Source organism: Mus musculus, chromosome 1 (assembly GCF_000001635.26).
Source record: "Mus musculus strain C57BL/6J chromosome 1, GRCm38.p6 C57BL/6J".
Taxonomy (NCBI): Eukaryota; Metazoa; Chordata; class Mammalia; order Rodentia; family Muridae; genus Mus; species Mus musculus.
In genome coordinates, this window is record NC_000067.6 from 37,699,700 (window position 1) to 37,718,181 (window position 18,482).

Here is an 18,482-nt window from a genome sequence, read left to right on the forward strand (position 1 = left end):
CCTCTTTGGGCCCTGCTGGCAGTGCTTGACAGATAGCCAACACGGAATATCCTGGTAGAACCATTTCTGAGAACTCAAGGGGTACCTTCTGGTATCCCCCAGGACATGCCACAGCCAGCTGTTCTGGTCACAGTACCAGGATGCCTGGGAACTGATCTATTCTCTAATAGAGACATCTGGAACCCTGGAGTTGCTACCAGAATCCCTGCTATTCAAAAAGATGTGGAGACCCCGTGGAAATCACCGTGGACCATTGGCTCTGGCTGGTGGAGGACCGAGATACTGGTGTCAGGGATGGAGGCAGGAGGGCCACTCTGCACAGAGATGGTGTCTACGATTTCTATTGTCGTGAAGAGATATCATGACCAAGGCAACTCTTAATGCGGAAAACACTTAATTGGGGCTGGCTTACAGTTTCAGAGGTTTAGCCCTTTATCATCATGGCAGGAAGCTTGGCAGCATCCAGGCAGACATGATGCTGGAGAAGGAGCTGAGCGTTCTACATCTAGATCTGCAGGCAGGAGGAAGAGAGAGACACTGGGCCTAGCTTAAACACTTGAAACTTCAAAGCCCATCTCTTGAGACACTTCTTCCGACAAGCCCTTCCCTGTGTGTAGCTCAGCCTTTGCCTCTTCCCCTTGGCTCTGCTTTCTTCCTGCATCTCTGACCCATCATTCTTCCAGCCCCAGGTTGTGACATTCCCGAGTGACTGTGCATTTTTCAGAAGTGTTCCTAAGGGCTTGTCTGCATCTGACACAGGAATGGCTTACTGTCCACGACTGGATACCCACTCTGGATACTAGAGAGTGGTTTGCAAATGTTCCCCTTTTGATACATAACCCTGGAATGAATTCCTCTTGCAGAGGAATCCCTACCTGCAGATTTAACTGTTTCCCCAGGATAAACCCCTAGAGATGGGACCAGCAGGATAAAGGGAGGAATTCCTTTAAAGATTTTGGGACAGAGTGCCAAATTGCTTGGCAGGAAGCTTGCATCCTCCACTCCCAGAATTCCAGGAAAGTTCCTACATCTCCACCTGCAAAGAGTACCGTCGCCCACACAAACAAGTAAAAACAAGAAATTTGCTAGTCTGACAGCAAATCTTGTATCTGATTTCACATGTACCTATGCTACTAAGATGGAGTGTCTCACAAGTCGCCGTTTCTCCGGTTGCCAACTAATCCCTACTCTTAGATGGAAGTTCCTTCAAAGTAATGGGTATTCAGCTGGCAGTGGTGGCACACACCTATAATCTCAGCACTTAGGAGGCTGAGACAAGAGGGTTGTGAGTTCAAGGCTAGCCTGGGATACACAGTAAGACCCTGTCTAGAACAACAACAAAAAATAACATATTGGTTTTTATATTCATCTTACATGTTGTGAACATTTTTCCTGGCTTACTTCCTAAATACTTACACGTTCTCTATGCACACTAAAGTTTGCACATGCACACAATCTTCAAATAAAACATCTGTAGCCTGAAGGTCCTGTCTCTAGTATTATGGTATAGAAAGATATTTCTCATTTCGTAATGGCTTACCTACATTTTCTTTTAGTACTTTAATGTTTTTAATTTTTACACTTAAGTTTTAATCCATATGGACAAAGCTCTGTCTCTAAGTAAGTAAAGTTAAAAAAACAAAAAACAAACAAACAAACAAAGAAACAAAACCGGCTATATCCAAACTGGGGAAAGGCCTGGATGAAATTTTAACCATAGTTATTACTAAACATCAACTAGGTATAGTAAACTACATTATCTAGGATTTTTACACAAGAACTATTTTCACCTCAATGTCAAAATGTTCAAAATTATTATAAATGTGTGATATTTCCACATCTGGTCATCTCCCTAGGTTCTGTCTGGAAATTAGATTAAGACTACAAGTTAATTTGGGGAAACCTGAAATATCGATAGTATTGATCCCTCCTGTGTTGGTCGTCTTGGCATCTCCGTGCATACTCTTCTGGCTCATGCTCCTGTATATCTGCATCACGTCCTTTATACCGGTTTCCTGGATTGCCTATAAACACCATTCCTAGAGGTCCCAGCTCTTATCCATCCAACCATGAATAGAAGTGTTCACTGCAGGATCACCTCCTGAGTAGTTCCTAGGTCCAGGGCTGGGCCAGACAAATCTGCAACTCCTACCAACCAAGTCCCGGTTGGTCCCACAGCTTCGCTGGGTGGGTCCCCCCCCCCAGGCCCTTCCCTAGTTTGACTGTAGCCTGGCATTTTACTTAGAGACAGAGCCTTGTCCAGGCTGGTTGAGAGCTCATAAAGCCTTAGGCTCCTCCGGAGTGAGTGGCAAGGATGCAGGCACTGACTACCATGCCCCACACAGGATGCCATTAGCACTGCACTAGATCTACCTGGGTTCCTCCAGCCAGAACCCTGCTCTGAATCCAGACATTCTTCCCAACTGCAAATGTTCTCTGAGCTCTCTTACTTGGAAATGGCTCCCCTTTCCCAATCTGAGTCCATGAACCCCACTGGGTTTGCATCTTGTGTACAGTATATGAGAGTGTCCCCGTGCAGTGCCATCATGGAGATACTGTGCATGGCTACAGGAGTGTGCAGGAAAACTGGGGCAGCAGCAACATGCACCCAGGTGTGGGGAGCACCTCCCCCCCCAACTCATCCTGTGAGTCGAAAGAAGGAGACCAGGAAGATGGTCCCTGAGGCCTAAGGAAAACCTATGCTTCTGCCCAGTGAGCCAATGGGAGTGTCTGTCAGGCACATCAGTCACATTGCTCAGACCTCCTGACAAGGTCTCAGGCTCCTCCCTCCCAAGGGAAGGTTGCAGCCTGTACTTGGAAATCAAGCAAGTCTACCTGACCATGGCCCGGACTTGCCTGGGTGAAGGTTGTAACTCTCACCCCAGCGACACTGCAGATTTGCCTGCAAAGCTTGTTAGACCCAGAGAGTCCCGCCCAGACCTCCCTAGTCAGCCAGCAGGGTGAGGCCTGGGCAGCCACAAGCAAAGGGAAAGCCACCTCCCCAGCACTGAAGCCCAGTCCTCTTGACAAGAGTCAGGTGATTCCTTTCTGCAGACTGAATGACTGTCCCCCTGACAGATGAGACAGCAGAGTAGTCTCATGTCCAAGGGACCAAGCAGGGAAGACTTCAAATAGTCCACGGTATTTCAAAATGCATCCCTTTCTGACCTAATAACTCTAAAGGTCCTGTGATTCCCATGCATCCATTTCTCAGGGATGTCTAAGGTGGTCCTGAACCTTAGACAAAAACAAGAAACATCTGCACTGATAGAATGGGCTCTTCTGGGTGTGGGTGTGTGGGGGAGTGGTTCTCCTCCACACTCCAACTGCATGCTGTTCCTCCTGTCCCATCCGGACCACATCTGCTAGTGTGGCAGCTGAACCGCTGTACTGGGTCATGCCTATCTTTGTGATTCTGGGTCACAAGGACCCTCTATCACATTCCTACCTACACTGACATTATGGCTTTCTCAGGCCCATCCATATATTTTTGTCTTTTCAAGACCCCCTTCTTCCATTAAAATAAGAACAATAACAAAAACAGACTAAAGCTTATTTTACCATTGAGTCTGTATAGAAAAATGAATATATTAACATTGTATATTAAAACATTTTCTTTAACATAATTATCACGTTTTCTTTCTGATTTGAAAAATATCAGAACTTAAAACCCTTTGATGGACCCTAAACTACAGTGATCCTTTGACACTGTGCCTCCGGGCTCTTAGCTGTGCCTCCATAGCCAGTCCTTCCTGGCCATGAGCCCCCCAAGGGGTCCTGTGGACATCTCAAGTGGAAGATCCAGCTCAGGCATTTACTGTGCCTACATCTTGGATGCCATACATCCCTCAGAGCCCTCACACTCTCTCCTGGAACCTCACTGCACATAAGAGACAGATTCCCTGAAGCACCTCAGGTCCTCAATGGCTGTGGGCTGAAGGAGCCCTCCACGAAGAGAAATAACTTTTCCTATTGGGCCACCATGCATCAACTGAGATTTGCTTAAAGGAAATGAATGAATCAGGTTTCCTTACTATAACAAATGCTTAGTATAAGTCAATTCAAAAGGAGCAAAAATTGAAACTCACACAAAATCATGATAATGTGATCCTGGCGCTCTGGGTCATGCAGTACTGTGCTCTCTGGAGTACTATATGGCAAAGAAGCCTGTTTATCTCATGGTGTGGCAGAGGAAGAAATCAGGGTCTGACAGTCCCTTCAAGGTCGCACCTCACTTCTAATGATGAAATGGCCCACTACTCAGCCACACCTGTGAAAGATTCCACAATCTCTTAGTATCCAAACTCAGGAAAAACTCCTACCTAACTTTCTGGTGAGTATGTAGTTCACATTTAAAATTTCTTAACAGTCAGTTGTGTTTCAAATCTCAGTATAGGCTCTTGTTCACTGTGAAGGTGCAATACCAAGGGACAAGACCTGCCTATAAGAGAGTCAGAACTTCATAAGAGAGTTCAGTGGGAGAGAGGGGCTTGGGATACCTCTCTGTCCCTGAGAGGACAAGGCAGACAAGCCTGCTATCTTCTATAGCTAATGTTCCCTGTGGCTATAACATTTCAGTCTCTTTGGTGGTGAATATTTGCTTATTGCTTGGGATTGATTTTAATGTCACTGAAGAAAGAAGTTGAAGAAGATATCAGAAGATGGAAAGATCTCCAATGCTCATGGATATGTAGGGTTAACATAGTGAAAATGGCCATCCTACCAAAAGCAATCTACAAAATTTCATATGGAAAAAAAAAAAAAACCTAGGATAGTCAAAACAATTCTCAACAATAAAAGAACTTTGGGAGGAATCACCATTCCTGACTCAAGCTGTGCTACAGAGCAATAGTGACAAAAGTTGCATGGTACTGGGACAGAAGCAAACATATTGATCAATGGAATCAAGTCAAAGACCCAGAAATAAACCCATACCTATAGATAGTTGATTTTTGATAAAGAAGCCAAAACCATACAATGGAAAAATGAAAGCATCTTCAACAAATGGTGCTGGACTAACTGGAGGTCTACATGTAGAAGAATGCAAATACATCCATATTATAACCCTGCACAAAACTCAAGTCCACGTGGATCAAAGACCTCAACATAAACCCAGATACACTTAGATATCTTCTAGAAGAGAAAGTGGGAAATACCCTTGAACACATTGGTACAGGAGACAAATTCCTGAACAGAACAGTAACGGCTCAGGCTCTAAGATTAACAATTAATAATTGGGACCTCATGAAACAGCAAAGCTTTTGTAAGGCAAAAGATACTGTCAACAGGACAAATTAATGGCTGAAAGCTAAAAATAAATGAAATCCAGAATTAAACAGAGCATAGCAACGACCACTCAATGAGATTTAGTTGTTCTCTTAGCTTCACTGTATCTTTTAAATTTGAGTTCATGTTTGGGACAATATTCTGTTCAATCACACAGGAGATGTATATGTATACGTAATATAATAATGAATAATAATAATATAATAATGAATATATAAAATATTTCTATCTTAAAGAACATTAGGGAGTGAGAAGCTTTACTTCATCTTACAGTTGGGGTAAAGTTTCCAAATGCAGAAGTAGCCTGACTACAGCACCTCCTGTTGGAAACTACTGAAATTACAGGCAAAATTCCCAGGAGGAAAAATGAACTAGGAAAGGGAACCTGCCTGGTCTGCTTCTCTGGAAGCCTACAAATATGGAATTTCAAAACATGAACCTTAGTTATTGGTATCTGAATTTCTTATATGCACGTACTATCTTGAAATGAAAAATTATGCCATACATGCGCATGATTTTCCAAATATGTGTGGACACTGAAAGAATAAAATACAGTGTCACCTAAGCAACCCTCAATATTCAGCATCTTTTTGTTAATAATGCCTTTTCTAATGATGGGTTGTGAAAATACAGTTACTTTCATGTAAAGATTTTCCAAATCGTTTAATGTCACGTACATAGAAGCCTGAAATAGTAGCTTTGGGGGAGAGTTGTAAGAGAGATGGCTGAGAGGAGAAACAGCTTTCCATGCAAGCATGAAGACCAGAGTTCAGAACCTTGGTAGAAGCTAAGCAGACACTGTGGCTTTCTCTGGTCTCAGTACTCAGGAGACTGGCCAAGCTGGTTAGCTAGAATAGCTGGAACTGGCAAACTTGGGCTCAGCAAGAGACCTGAGAATTAATAGAAGACATTCAATGCTAACCTTAGGCTTCTACATATAGGTACACAAGTACACCCACAAGAGCACAAGCGCACGTAGACACACACACACACAGGGACACAGCATGAAACCAAACACTATGGTATATTGCATATCGATCCTTTGACTTTTTTTTAGATCATTGTTCTCCTTATGTTAAAAGATTTGATCCCCAGAGAGAAGGTGGTGGTACTGGGAGGTAGTGGAACATTTAAGGGGTGATACCTAGTTGGAGGTCTTCAGGTCACCCTGGAAGGGGATTTGGGGACTCCTGTCCTCTTAGCTTTCTAGCCATGATGTGGTCAGGTTGGTCCAGCCACACACATGCTCCTTGCCATCACCATACCACAGACCTTATGGCAATGGGCCAACCGATCATGCAATCTTCAAAGTTGTGAACGAAAACAAACCTCTCTATAAACTGGTGACCTCGGGCACTTTTTGAAGTAACACAGAGCTAGAACACCTGGGAAAAAGAATCCAGGATGAACTTGAACCCGCTGGACAATGAGCAGTTGAAACTGCCAACTCTGTACTGAAGTCTGGATGTTCATCAGAAGAGGGAAGGATCTCTATGATACCCACCTGCAGCTTCCATGACGGGGTTGATTTAGGAGCTGGAGAGAAGCCGGACGGATGGTGTTGGCAAATACCTTCTCCTTCAGTTCATCTAGCCATGGTGAGCAGTTCACTGGGGATAGCCCAAGGAGCCAGATGACTCAGGACACGGCTACCCACAGCCATGCAACTTCACCCAGTGCCAACCCAGGATCCAAAGACAACTCAGGGCTGCAGTCACCGGATCTGAACCCTGGCCCACTCCCTCAGGCACACCTAGGTCTTCTGGGATTCAGACAGGGCAGCCATGTTCGCCTCAAACCTGGAGTTTCTTCACCTTGAAACAGAGATCACCATTTCTATTTTTAAGTGTTTATTTTTGTTTTATGTGTATATGGGTGTTTTGCCTGCATGTCTGTCTGTGCACTGTATACAGGCCTGCATCTGTGGAAGACCAGAAGGTGTCAGATTCCCTGGAACTGGAGTTCCAGGGAGCTGGGAGCTGCTACGTGGGTGGTGAAATTAAACCCAGGTTCTCCAGAAAGAGCAGCCAGGGTTCCTAACCTCTGAGCCATCTCTCTGGCCCCTACCATTTCAATTTTTAATTGGAGAGATAGGACATCAACTCTAACTATCCCATAAGTACCCAACCATGGAGCCTGGCACTCACGCACCAGCCTCCCTTTAAAAGGCAAAGGAGGACTCAACAGTGCCAATCACGCGCTGGGGAGGCTTGGATGTGGTCTGTGTCCCCCAGAGCATCATGTGTGGGAAGCCTGCTCCTCCATGCAGTGATATGGAGGTAGAGGGATCTTTAAGGAGTGAAATCTTCTAGAAAACAACCAGGTCTTTAGTGTGGCACCTTAGGAGGGATTAAGACACTTCTCAGGGATCCTGATTCAGTCCCATCAGGGTTGATTATCACACAAAGAAGTCAGCAACCCAGCCTCCCAAGTCTGTCTCCCTTCCTATCCTACCAAATAATTTCTTCCTCTGTTGACAATTTTTTTCTGACTATTAAAAGCCCCCGAGTGACGAGCTAAATAAATCTCCTTTCTTTATAAAGAGCCTGGCCTTATTTTTGGTCTACCTACAGAAAATGGGCTCTCTCTGGCATTGGCAAAGGGTTCCCGTCAGCCCTCCTATGAATCCACACAACATCCCTGAGTCAGCACTAGTCCCTTCCAGTTTTCAGACAGAGGACAGAGGCAAGGAGACCCTCACATCTAGAGAACGAAAGAGGCGGATTTTGCACTTGGAGTTGTACTTTGGGATGGGCTAGAAGTCATGTACACTGCATCCTGCTGCAGAGAACCCTGCTTGCCACCCCACTCAAGGCACAGCTTGTCACCTACTATATTCAAACCAAGTACCAACTGTCCAGAATTCCTAACCCTAACAGCAATGTCCCCTCGCTGACATCTGTTACCCTGACAGCAACGTCCCTTCAGTGACACTTGTCACCCTATTTCCACATGGGCACCTCTACTTCTCCTCAGAGCTCTAAGTATCATAGCCCCCGCAGTGTGAGGAAGACGGTGAGGTCTAGACTTCACCAAACAGCACCTGGCTAGAGTGTGGACTGGGTCCAGACAGCCTTCACCAGTGAGCTTCCTGGTCCTGCCCTTCTGCTCAGGGTAGGGGCAGGGAGAGGTAGGGGGGCATCTGCCATGGTCACAGTCTGGAACTTTGGTACAGAACAGACTACAGAGATGTGCTCTGGTAGGGTCTGCAGTGTCAGGGGCTCTCCCCAAAGTCCAGCTCCAGCATTGTACACACCCCAGCAATCCATCATTTACACTAACGGAACACTCAGGAGTTCACAAGGACTTTCTCCAGCTGGGCATTTCCACATTCAAAACTCAAGACCAAACAAGAAGCTGGGGGCTGGAGAGATGGCTCAGTGGTGAAGAGCACTTGCTGGTCTTCCAGAGGACCCAAATTTGGGCCCCAGGACTCACACAGGTTGTTCAACCTGCCTGAAACTTCAGCTTCAAGGGCATTGGGTGCCCTCTTCTGGTCTCTGCATGCATCTGCACTCACATGGCATTCTCTTTTAGACATACATACACATCAATTTTAAAAGGAAAATAAGTTAAAAACAATGAGATGGAGGAGACAAAGAAAGGCCCCGCTCTCCTACATCGTGACATAGTGAATGAGTCTCGTGGCTGTGCTGTGCTTCAGTTTATTTCTCTGTAAAGCAGGAATAAATACAGCCAAGGAGACAGCCACCTGATGCCCGGCTTGCCAGCTGAACTGTCTCAGCAGTGATAAGATGAACACTCACAGGGCATGTGGCAAGCGAGAGGGCAGAGAAGCCACCCTGGGAACCAGGCAGTGTGCCACCCGCTGGCTCTGGCTTCACCACCTAAGCTTCCCTGGCCAAGATCCTTCCCTCTCTGAGCCTCAATGTCCCTTCTAAACTAACAAAGTGACTTTAAGGATCAAATCAGATGGCCAAGGTGAAATGATGTGAAATAATGATAGGCTGTGCTCCAATTATTAATTATTTGAAAGCACAGGCAGTGAGTGAGGGTTTATACCAGGCATCCTGAATATCCAGTATTCACCCCTCCCCTTCTCTCTGCTCCTGCTCCACCCCTATCCCTCTAACACACACACACACACACACACACACACACACCTCTACATAATAAGAATTGAGAGAAAACCCACTGCTGGTGATGAGGTAATTAGTATAGTTTACTTCACACAGCACAATCAATAAATACCCCCAGATTAAGGAGAAAAGACTGCTATATAGAAATCTAAATACTACTTTAAATCTGTAAAGAGAAGGTGCCACAGAAACCTGGTGTGAGAGCTCAGATGTGGGAGAGCAAAAGAATGGGGAGAGAAGAGAGGGAGAAAAACAGAGGGAGGCAGGGGGAGAGAGAAAAAAAAGGAGGCGGGGCAGAGGAATGGCAAACCTTTTGCTGAACATCAAACCGAGACTAGATTCCCTGTTGTCAAAAACTACAGGTTTCTTGGACAGACCTATCAAAAGCATGACCTGCTGGGCCCGCCCAGGGCTTGTCCCCAGAGCAGTGAGGGACTCTTCCTTCCAGCCTCCTTCCACCATGGAGAGAGGGAACACCAGGTCACAGTTTATCCATCCAGAAAGAGATTTGCTGTTGAGGGTCAAAGGGCCCCAGCATCAGGTCTATGGCTGTCCACCTCCATCCACTGTCTCCCACATTCCCCCGGCATCTGCTGTGTTCTGAGCTGCTAAAAACATGGTCTCTCATGAGCCCCCTTCTCATCAGGCTTGCTGTCCCTTATCAACAGAAAAGAACCCCCCCCCCCAACTTAGATCTGAAAACCACACGGCCACCTGAATTCAGAGTGATTGCATACAAAAGCCCATATGAATAGGGAAAGAGGAAAATAAGCCGACTGCTGATTAATTATGACTCATGAAAAAAAGCAGCTATTTACATAGCACCAAATTAAGTGCTGCTTTCTGCCCACGCGCGGCCACGGGGGCCCTGCAGTACTCACCCAGGGCTGAGAAAGTGCTAGAACATTTGCTCCACATCTCATGTGCCCTCTTCTTGAAGGCAGGACTCCTGGGGACCTGATTTTCCAACTTTTGGCTTGCAGGCTCCCCGCACACCGAGTCTGAAAGAGTTCTTCATGTGTCTTCCCCTTGTTCCCCACCTGTTTTGATGCCCAGGCTGGAATCCGACTTCTTCTCTAAGAGAACAGAGCTGGGACTTGAGGGTTCCTGTTGAGAGACACCTGCACAGAAGTAGCAAGTGTTCCCATGGATGCTGGCAGAGGTCCTAGATCCCCAAGCCATGTCTCCATGGACTCTGAGCAGTGAATGGGACCCTCCATGGAGGGAGTGCAATGGCTAAAGGCATGTTGCATGAAGCCACCAAAACTTCCTGCAGGGCCAGATCTGCACGGCTGCTGATGTTCCACCCGGATGTCTGGCCAAGGACCAGGCTTTTAACAATCTGTCAGCCCCGTGCTTCCTGTCTTCAGCCTTCTTCTGCTTAGACTAATTAAGACTGAATCCCAAATAACACAGATGCTGTCGACTAAGATGCATTAAATCTCAGTACCAATTCATCTCACAGCAAAGAAGCCTGGTGTGAAAAGAAATTACTTCAGGCAGAGGCAGGACACATCAGAGGAGGAGCCTTGTACATACACAGGAATCCTGTATCAGGGTTTAAGCACTCAGAAGTTACCAGATAATTGTGAAGAAGCAAAACGTGGACAAGGGTGTTCAAAGTTGTACTGCTGCTAAACGGGGAAGGGTTGGAAATGATTTCAGTATGATCTATCCAAGATGAGGCTTAGATGAGGAAATTAAGACCTAACCCCAGAATGGAACGTCTCCCAGCCACGAAACTGGTGCAAAGAACAAATGTCTAATAGACCAGTGGAATGTAGAAGAGAAACTCCATACAGATATTACTTTTGAAAAGGCAGTCCATAGAGCAATATGCACATCAACCCTGCTTCCTAAATATGTTCATGCCACAGGATCTGCCAAACACTGGGGTCCCAGGACCCAGACCAAGGCAACTCAAATCTGCAGACGCTCCAATCTCTTTGCTGTTTCTCCTACAAGTTCATTTGTATGAACACTTGTTTCTTAGCTGATGGCACTATTTGGGCTGGTTGTGAGGTCTTTAGGACATGGGATCCAGCTGAGGAGGTTTGCTGGAGGGTAGGCTTTGTGTGTGTGTGTGTGTGGGGGGGGGGGTATGTGTGTGTGTGTGGGGGGGGTATGTGGCTCTGCTTCCAGTATGATCTCTCTGAGATGCTCGCTCAATTGCTGAGACATGAGGCATCTCGCCGGCACAGTCACCATGAACTCTTATCATGCCTTCTTTACTACAAGGAACCGTCCTTCAAACAACATAAAGTCCTTCCTTTCTTAAGTTGCTTTCTTGTCAATTATTCGATCATAGCAATGATAGAAACCACTACACCCTTAAGGAAAATGTCAGGGCTAGAAAGATTGCTCATTGGTTAGTGCTTGCTGGATCTGAGTTTGATTCCCAGCCCCCACACTAGGTGGCTCATAATTACAACTCCAGCTCCAGGGGATCTGGTACCCTCTTCTGTTCCCTGAGGGCACCCACTCACATGTGTCATACATACATACACATAGACACATATACATAAACCAAAACAATTCTATTAAAATGGTATAGTATTTGCATAGAAACTACATATAGTCTCCCACATACTTCAAATCATTTCTAGATTATTTATAATGCCTGACACAATGCAAATGTTATGCAAATAGCTGATAAGCTTCATTGTTTAGAGAACAGAGACAGGGCGGGGGAGGAAGTCTATGTGTACTCAGTACAGTGTTTTCAAATGTCTTCAATTTGCGGTTGGTTGAACTCATGGAATCAGAACCCACAGCTACCAAGGCTGAGTGCACATTCTTACACAGTGCATTCATGGGTCTTCAGTACAGCACAGACAGGTGTTTGGAAGGCTTTCCCCCAAATGATATGGAGATAGCTGCTCCTTTTCTGCTGCTGGCTTTGCCTGATGGTGGAAACCATGGAGCCTCCCAGCATCTGGCCTGGTACCACACACGAGAACGGTCAAGGAGCAGTTCCATGGCCGTGAGCAAAAGCCAAGTCTGGACCAAACCTGGTCTATCCAACAGGCCTGATCAGTGCAGTTCGTTCTGCTCTGGCCTTCCCTGTTTGCTCAGGCGGATCCTCCTTCACCTACAGCCTCCCGGTGTCTCTCTGTTCTAGAATGTAATACCAGATAAGACTCACCTACCACAACACCTCAACCCCAAGGCCTGCGTTTTCTCATGAAGATCATGAGGAAAACATTGAGAACATGAGCCAGGCCTCAGAAAATTATAACTGACTCCTCCAAATGACAACGCATGTATCCTGAGATCCCACCCACAACCTAACTGTGTGTGGAAAGCATATGGACACAAAGATATAAAGATATACAGAGGGGTACAAAGGAGCTAATTTCCAACAGAGATTCTGGCGGGTGCCTAACAATTATTCAAAACGACGTGGATTTTAGGTCCTCTGGAAATGATCCGTTTACAGAGTGAGTCACCAACCCTGGGAAGAGATAAGGCTGTGTGCTATCAGACTTTTAGTGGGTGTATTAGTCAGGGTTCTCTAGAGTCACAGAACTTATGGGTAGTCTCTATATAGTAAGGGAATTTGTTGATGACTTACAGTCTGCAGTCCAACTACCAGCAATGGTCAGCAGCAGCTGTAAATGGAAGTCCAAGGATCTAGCAGTTGCTCAGTCCCACAAGGCAAACAGACGGAGAGAGAGTAAATCTTCCTTCTTCCAATGTCTTTATGTAAGTCTCCAGGAGAAGGTGTAGCCCAGATTAAAGGTGTGTGCCACCACGCCTTTCATCCCAGATGACCTTGAACTCAGAGATCTCCGTGTCTTAAGTCTTAATCTTCTGGAATTCATAGCCACTATGCCTCAAGATCTCCCTGCCAAGATCCAGGTCAGAAACTTCTATCTCCCAGACTCCAGATTAGGATCACTGGAAAGCCTTCCAATTCTGAATTGTAGTTCATTCCAGATATAGATAGTCAAATTGACAACCAGGGATAGCCACTACAGTGGGTGAGTTTGTCCCTCATCTCCTCATCGCCATTGCCCTTAGGATATAACTTCTAAGTCACAAGTTGTGTGCATGGGAAGGTCCAAAAAGAGTGTACTGGGGTGGGGGGGGGAGGGTTGGAACATTCAGAGCTCAACAGTTGGGATTACATACACTATTGCAGAGGGCTCAGTTCCCAAACCCTCATTAGATGGCTCAGAGCTGACTGTAACTCCAGCTCCATGGGATCTGACACTGTCTTCTGGCTGCCACAGCACTGAATTCATAAGCATTCATGCTTAGTGGTGTTTTGTTGCAATAGAAACCCTAAGACATGTATGTATGTATGTATGTATGTATGTATGTATGTATGTATGCATTATGTATGTATTCATGCATGCATGTATGCAAGCATGTATGTATGACTGAGATATAAAACAAGATCATATTGGGATAGCAGGTACAGACCAGAGGTGACACTCTGGAATGGTCACTGCAACTCCCATGTCAGCTGCAGAGATGCAAACAGAACTCAAGAGAATGTGTGGACCCTGTGCCCACCCATGTAGGCAATGTGCCTGGCCACAGAGCCAGAACCAGACCAAGAACTGGTTGGGACTGGTTTTCAACAAGCCTCCAAGCAGCACATGTGACAGTGAGCTTACCCCCATGGCCACTTCTCTTTTGGAAGCAACCAAGGGCCCAAGCCGGTCTGTGTTCAGCATCCAACCCTAAAATAGATATGACCAAGCTTCGCTGCCCAATGCAGACCTGCACCAGCTCCCAGAAGATCCTGGGCACCTCATCTCACCTATATCGATACGAGAAGGATTTCACAAAAATAAATCCAAGACAGAAAACAAAATTGAGAAACTAACTTGAGGCTAGCCTTTTATGTGCCTTTGTTTTACTGTTTGAGATCATTGAGTTCAGAGGAAAAGATTGTACATGTATTACACGAATTCTGTAAGATATATTTAATACAAAGAAATATTAAATACAGTATGGGTGTATTAAACACAGGAAGGTTTGGGAGGCCCAAAAGATGCCTAATATTCATGACATCCTAAATATACCTGAGACAGCTGGGCATCAGATAGCATGCCACTCTAAATACAGAAAAGACACTCAGTATTCGTACGCATGTGACTATTCATACAAGAGGAACAGGCCAATCCAGTTGCCTGTGGATGACACCTGGTCTGGTCCTTTGGTCGCGATATGGAGAACAGGGTACTCCCATATCCCCTCAGTAGAAAGTGTGTGTCCTTGACTTGGGGCACCTACAATATGTGTGGCATCACAGCTAGTACTTCAAGTCTGGTCCCTGGAATCCCATATTAGCTGGGATGCTGCAGCGAGGTGTATACAGAAGGCTTGTGATGAGCCTAGGGTGCGGGTGCTATGGGCTAACGGCATCTACCTTGCCTCTTGCTGCACACTTGATTCCATCAAGGTCATTTCCCACATGGCACCCCTGCCACCAGCTCTGCTCAGGAACACTATGTGCTACAGATATGCCCATCTGTCTTACATAATATCGGATCCCAAAGGCTGAAGAACCCTTCAGTCACTTCACTAAGAAGTCTCACTGGGAATTCTAACAAATGCCCCTGCCCGTTCTTATTTAAACACTCTGTTTATTTTGTAAGCATACATGTAGGTGGAGAGGGCAGCCTGTGAGAGTCAGTTCTCTCCTTCTACCACATGGGTGCAAGGGATTGAACTCAGGTCATCAGACTTGGGGGCAGATGCCTCCACCCGCTGAGCCATCTCATGGGCCTCCTCTACTGCAGCCTGCTAAGGTCAACACTTGCAAATACTTAATTAGGCATTCTCTACATCATTCGATACCCAACATAGTGTGTGTGCACACACGCGTGTGTGTCTGCGCATGTGCATCTGTGTGTGTGCACATATGTGTGTGTGCATGCATAGAGATGTGTGTGTGTGCATGCATAGAGATGTGTGTGTGTGCATGCATGTGCATCTGTGCTTGTGTGTGTGTGCATGTGTAGGTATGTGCATGTGTGTATGTGCATCTGTGCATGTAGACATATGTGTGTGCATGTGTGTGCGCACCACATTCCTATTCCATGGGAGCCCGAGGTCACAGGCTTCTAAGCAGTCATGCAGAAACCAAAGCCTGACCTCCTCATTGGCTTGGACTTCCTGCTTTGGGAAAGCAAAGTCCCTTCGACATTTCCATGTCCCACAACTCACTGTATCTTTCTAACTGTTTCTTGGAGACTGTGCGTACCACAGCTAATGGGCCTGGGGCCTCCCACAGACAAGAGAATTTGGAAGCAGAACTTAAGAGGCAAATATTTCTGGAAGTTCTTCAACTGCATACATTTAAAGATTGGTCCCAAACACCACAGTTAGGTAAAGGCCTGAGGAGCTGATAGCGTTCCATGCCTTGCCTCCCCAAAGGCTCTTTCCTTCTCTCTTTTCACCAAAAACATCATCACAAAAGCCCCTTGAGACTGCCTCCTCCCAGGGATCTCTTCAGGAATGCTGTCGGGATTTCCAAGGTTGGTGGTTGATGCTGACGCACCCGAGTGAGCTTTCATCTCCTTCAGCTCACTACTAAGGTTGCAGAACACCGACGAGGCACCTTGGGATGGTGAGCTGGAGCACCCTTAAAGCAATCTGAAGCGTTGTCCAGATCACACCCATGTGTGATTCTCAGGACCTCCTACCTGACCCAAATGTTCAACGCTGTTTTCTGGATTCGGTGAGAATCATGAACAGGGTCTGATGAGAAGTCACCGTTTCCTTTCAACTTAGAGACAAGAAGAGCCCAGTGGGCCCGGCCCCCTTGCTGTCCTACCTACAGGTGACACTGCCAGTACCTCAGGTCTCTCAATAGTGAAAGAGATGTGTACAGCAGCCACACAAACCACTGGCTGGTCCAAAGGATGCTTTGAGCAGGTCTCTGGCTCTTTCTCACATTCATATGGCTAAGTCCACTGGAAGGCTCATCTCTTCCAAGAACCTTTGCCTTCAACACCTTGCATGAACCCAGCATGAACAGAGGCCAGGGCTCACATACACAGCACCAGCCCTCCTATGGGCAAGCCTTGCTCCCTCGATGACTCCTAAGCCCTCTGAACTGTTACAGGCTTTTCTGCCATTCCTCAATCTCATCATAATAGATGAGAGTACCAAGTACACTGTGGCTCCTTTAGACAAAGCAGCCACATTAATTCATGGAAATTAACAAGTCCAGCGCGTGTAACCTGCAGCTTTACCCATAAACACAGAGACAGGGATGGGGAAGCACCTTCTTGTTTGCTCACTCTTTTCCTTCCATCTCCCAACCCCATGCCACTTTCTCCAGGGACAGTGGAGTAGGGTGATTACATTTTAAATAAATCAAGGCAGTATATGGTTTCCAACCACGTACCACAACGTGTAATGATCTAGTCAGGACAACTGGAATATCCAGCACCCCAAGTATTTAATTATTTCTTTGCATCGGGAACACTCACAATATTCTCTTTTTGGATTCGAAACATATATTGTAACTTATTTTTACCTATAGTCACCTGGCTGTGTCAGAACATGTTGCCCTCATAGAATAATATAATTTGTGTTTATGTTCCCTTCAGAGATCAGTGACAGAGCCTAGCTGTCTCAGCCTAAAGTTCTGGTGTAAGCTTGTGTTCAACTACAGAAGAAACCACCTAAGAAACATTCCTGGCCCCAGGTATGGAAAAGCTCTTCAGGTCCTGGGATGGGGAGATTGGGAAAGATCCCCTGCTCCAGGAACCTCTGAAAGGTTGAGAGGGAGGCCGCAAGCACAGGAAGCTTCGGCCCAGCTTCCTGTGTGCAATGTTGGGAAAAGGCTGCCCAGAAATGCAAAATGGCAACCTGGTGTGGCAGTACCACACGACACAGTTCCTGGGCAGGTTAGCAGCTACCTTATAGAGAGAGCTTGATGAAGCCTTAGGGGAAGGAGTTCTGATAGCCAATGCAAAGACCAGCTAAATAATATCAGAAGAAACCCTAGCCAGGAAACCAACGTAGCATGGGGGTGGGGGTGGGGCCGAGGAGGAGGGACTCCCTGGGGAACAGCAAGATCAACACACAAGAGGCAACCTCCCTATGTCCAGATTTCACTGTGGCTTTTTCTAGTGCCTGGACACCACTTCAACAAGGAGGTTCCTAAAGAAGGACTTGGGGAGCAAGCTGCTTTCAGCTACACAGTGATTGAAATATCACTTAAATTCAGCCCAAGAAAAACTAGAAGTGAGTATACCAAAAAGGGAGCCAGGACATTCTGTCTGGGCCACAAAATTAAATACACATCAAAAAGCTGCACCCCTTCACAATAAACGCACAACAGGAGATGTATCTACCCTTCCCCGACCTCCCACCCCCACCCCCCAATGCAGATGCTTCCGCTGGGTCTCTTTACAACACAAACAATATTTATAAGACTACCTGCCTGGGCTAAGTTCCAGGCGGAAAGCACATAGTCTTGCCAAGTCAAATGCAGGCCTACTAGGCCATCCAGACAACTTAGCCCACGGGAGGGCCCAAGCAGTCACAGTCTCCCTTTGTAGCTGAGAACTCTCCCAGAGCTGGCTACTATGTAACATTCCGGCCGTGTAACAACATACTACAGTCTGCGTGGTTTATAAACAAGAGAAGTTTGCTCCTCACAGTTCTGGGAGTCTAAGATCCAAGCATCCCAGCATCTGGTACCCGGTGAGGGGTTGTTTCCTGACTCACAGATGCAGCCAAAGGAGGGAAGAAGCTTTCTGGAATGTTGATTATAATGCGCCCTAATTCAGTGCAAGGGGCACTATCTCATAAAACCACCATCACCTCAGAGCCTCCAGGATAGAAATCTGGAAGTGGGCACACACGCAGTATGCTATCACTTCTCTGCTTCTCCATAAGGGCAAGCTGAGACTCGAGGCACGATTAGATAAGGCCCAAAGAACCACGCTGAGCATTGATGCTCCTGGCTCAACTATCCTAGCAGCCAACCCACTACACGCCAAACCCATTTGCCAGCTCCTGCAGCATGGCCCTGAAGCAGCTATGGATGGATACTACCCTTATTGGATACTACACTGATTCTATAAATGGAAAAGGGCTGCTGGAGAGACAGAAACAAATCTA

At 46.3% G+C, this 18,482-nt stretch overlaps 1 protein-coding gene across 4 annotated transcripts in view; it reads right to left on the reverse strand.

Moving 5' to 3' along the window:
- Positions 1-18,482, reverse strand: part of Cracdl (capping protein inhibiting regulator of actin like) — a 108,414-nt gene that overhangs the window by 88,024 nt on the left and 1,908 nt on the right. The window lies entirely within an intron of this gene.